This window comes from Penaeus japonicus, unplaced genomic scaffold (assembly GCF_977035675.1).
Source record: "Penaeus japonicus unplaced genomic scaffold, GWHDUDI00000001_assembly GWHDUDI00000009, whole genome shotgun sequence".
NCBI classification, from domain to species: Eukaryota; Metazoa; Arthropoda; class Malacostraca; order Decapoda; family Penaeidae; genus Penaeus; species Penaeus japonicus.
This window is the reverse complement of record NW_028234411.1, coordinates 44,042,858-44,045,357: the sequence shown is the minus strand read 5'-3', so window position 1 is coordinate 44,045,357 and position 2,500 is coordinate 44,042,858. Positions and strand designations below refer to the sequence as shown.

Genomic DNA, 2,500 nt, shown 5'->3' with positions numbered 1-2,500 from the left:
AATATGCTGAGAGTTATTCTTTATACGTGACGGTCAGGTACATAACTAGCATTTTGGTTTTGCTAACAGTTTTGCCATTCTATTATCACAAATGATGTACAGTTCTTAGGTCTTTAAGGTAATCACGGGATTTGTTCGAGAACAATAGGGGAAATAACGTCATTTGCTGGTCAGAAACAGTGGCTCGATTTCGGGTGACTAAACATTTTACAGATTTTGTTCGACAAAATTGAGAATTTTCAATATTGGGGATGTCACTCTCATATTGGCAGTTACTTTGTAAATTATGACCTCTGAAGTTTGTGGGGAAACATGTGCGTGTAAGTATAAATGTATTCGTATATATTAACAGAATGTATATACGTGTATAGTTACATAAATACACAAACACACACAGATACATGTATGTATGTATATATATTATGTATACATGTACTGTATCTCTCTCTCTCTCTCTCTCTCTCTCTATATATATATATATATATATATATATATATATATATATATATATATATACATATATATATATATATACACATATATATATTATAATATATATATATAATATATATATATATATATATATTATATATATATATATATATATGTATATGTTATGTGTGTGTGTGTGTGTGTGTGTTGGTATTGTGTGATGTGTGTGTTTATATATATATATATATATATATATATATATATATATATATGTATATATGTGTGTGTGTGTATGTGTGTGCGTGTCTGTGTGTGTGTGTTTATATATATGTATATATATATGTGTGTATTTATATATAAATATGTATATATATGCGTGTGTGTGTGTGTGTGTGTGTGTGTGTGTATACATATATAATATATACATATATATATATATAATATATATATATATATATATATATATATATATATATTATTGTGTGTGTGTGTGTGTGTGTGTGTGTGTGTGTGTGTGTGTGTGTGTGTGTGTGTATACATACATATATATATACATATACATATATATATATATATATATATATATATATATATATTTATACATTTATTGTATGTGTGTGTGTGTGTGTGTACGTGTGCGTGTGTGCGTGAATAAAGTCTCTCTTAAGCATCATGGACTCGGTCGCATTCGCCGCCAGAGCAGGTCGTAAAATCGCGATTGCTGAATCCCTCCCTCGGTCGAGCGACCTTCGCCGGCCCTTGTACGGGGTCTGCATGCTTATTAAGCCGGCCTTAGGGGCTGGATGTCTGGAATTCATATATACATATGCATGATATATATATATTATATATATATATATTATATATATATATATATATATATATATATATATATATTATATATATATAATATATATATGTGTGTGTGTGTGTGTGTGTGTGTGTGTATGTGTGTGTGTGTGTGTGGTGTATGTATATGTATTATATATATATATATATATATATATATATATATATATATATATATATATATATATATATATATATATATATGCATGTATATCCTTATTTATCTGTGTAAGTAGACGTATCTACAATTTTGATAACTAAAGACTTACTTACTACAAGAATGGCTACAAAATAATAACCAAGGCAGATGAAAATGATAGTTGCTACACATCACTAAAAGCAAAATAAGTTATTATTTATTGATGAAATTCCACTGTCATTTCATAACGTACGTTATCTACCTAAAACCGTAAATATTCTAGCAGAGGCGTTTGAATCATCATAAAGTACTGTTCTATATTAATTGTCTTGAGTATATGTGTGTCTTTTCTTAATTCGAGCTTCATATAATAGTCGTGAGGTACAAGTTGTCATAAGTTTGTTTTAATTAATACTCAATCCTTATGACTGTATGGCGTACAGCTTAATCTATTCTAATACTTGTCTATTTTTATGATTCGTTTCGGTTCGTGTTTTGTTCGTGTTTTTCGTGTTTATATTTTTGTGGTCTGTCCTATTATACAGTCTTGCAGTCTTGCCGAAGATGGTCTGTTGCTTTATTTATGAAATTTATTATTTATTTATGAAATTTATGTATTTATTTATTTATGAAATTTATGTATTTATTTATTTATGAAATTTATGATTTATTTATGAAATTTATGTATTTATTTATTTATTTATGAAATCTATTTATTTATGATTTATGAAATTTATGTATGCTATTAGGGACGTGGTATTCAGTTTGCCTGCCTACTCTGGGTATTTGCATGTTTAGTTTTATAACAATTGCATTTTATGTTTTTTTTTGCAAGATTAAAGTTACAGAGCCAGTATGTTAATGGCGACTCCTTAACTATCATTGAAAGTTTAAAATGAAAGGTGATTAAGATATGTTTCATAATTTAATAGTTCAATATGTTTTGGATCTTTATACATACATACATATATATATATATATATATATATATATATATATATATATATATATATATATATATATATAAAGACATATATGCGTTAATACAAACACTCATGGTTGCATACATATATATGGGTT

The 2,500-nt window shown here is 26.8% G+C and overlaps 1 protein-coding gene across 1 annotated transcript in view; it reads right to left on the bottom strand.

The window, feature by feature from the left end:
• Positions 1-2,332: 2,332 nt before the first annotated feature.
• The window catches only part of LOC122246297 (very low-density lipoprotein receptor-like), a 4,709-nt gene continuing 4,541 nt past the window's right edge, over positions 2,333-2,500 (bottom strand). Inside the window, exon 4 of the mRNA XM_043004801.2 lies at positions 2,333-2,500. This exon is cut by the window's right edge and continues 696 nt beyond it. The gene's annotated coding sequence lies outside the window, so the exon portion shown is untranslated.